Here is a 1,282-nt window from a genome sequence, read left to right as displayed (position 1 = left end):
AAGAAGAAGAAGAAGAAGAAAAAGAAAAAGAAGAAGAAGAAGAAAAGAAGAAGAAGAAGAAGAAGAAGAAGAAGAAAAACAATCATAAATCATTTTACAGCCTTATTATACATACAAATATTGTTCATAAACCTACTCTCGCTAACAACTTGGACTCTGTATAGACAAATTGCCCTCAGGTAAAAAGAACAAATAAACCCATCAACTTCTGAAGACTGTCTCAAATAATATTCAATCAGAAGGAACACATTCAACAACAATAACATCATTTTCATCACTCAAAAGCGTCTGGCTTCACATAGCAACATCTTTCTGGTCAATGAATAGAAGTAGTTTAAAATATTCTTTTTAAAAAATCAAAGCTGTTTCACAAAAATGGTTTGCTTTTTAAACCTTCCAATAGCAAAAATCAAAGTAGCAATACATTTTGGAAAATGAACTTTTAAAGCTGTGTAAAGAATATGTGATGCCATTATTAGTGCTACAAAAAAAACCCAACATTATTTTGCAAGACATTATGATTGGTATGCTTTTAACACAATGTGTTCCCTTTTGGGAAAACAAATTGAGTTGTGTCCGTAGTCCAGAAAATTGGTTAAACAGTTGGGCCTATAATCATGAGATTGCAGGCTCGGAGGTTCGAGCCTCAGCTCGGCCTAACGTTGTGTCCTTGGGAAAGGCGCTTTACACGATGTCCTGTCTGGCTTGGTCCTATCGGAGATTGGCGTTAAACTCAGAGGTTACGTCTCTTATATAACCTAAAGGTGTTGATAGGGGTGTGAAACCGATACAATTCACATCTCAAGCAAGCTTTTGTAACATAACAAATAATATCTTTAAACAAGAACAATTCTTCCTTAACAAACAAAAAAAATCTGCTGCAGATCTTGAGCAAGGTTCAGACTGTGTGGTCTTTTCAACATGTAATTTTGAAGGAGACAGTAACCTATGTCCGTGTTGCAGGAAGCTAAACGTCAACCTCAACTGACAAAAAAACAACAACAAACAAACAAACAAACAAAATTGAAACTGTCTTAAATGGTCACTAATTTATTTGCTACCTTAGAATTACAAAGTTCGGACATTTTTTGGCCGTTTTAGATTTACTAAGACAATGAGGTCTGAAACCAAATGTGAGGCAGCGTGGTGGACTCAGGCTCTCGTCAATTTTTTGGCTTGTAGAGTTATTGGTATCATCTTAAAGCTCATTCATTTGTTTTTATTTGGATGAAAAAAAATATATTATGTTGTATACAAATCGAGATACTTGCGAAAGAAGGAG

The sequence above is a fragment of the Aplysia californica genome, unplaced genomic scaffold (genome assembly GCF_000002075.1).
Source record: "Aplysia californica isolate F4 #8 unplaced genomic scaffold, AplCal3.0 scaffold00085, whole genome shotgun sequence".
NCBI lineage: Eukaryota > Metazoa > Mollusca > Gastropoda > Aplysiida > Aplysiidae > Aplysia > Aplysia californica.
Note: the sequence above shows the minus strand (reverse complement) of the source record.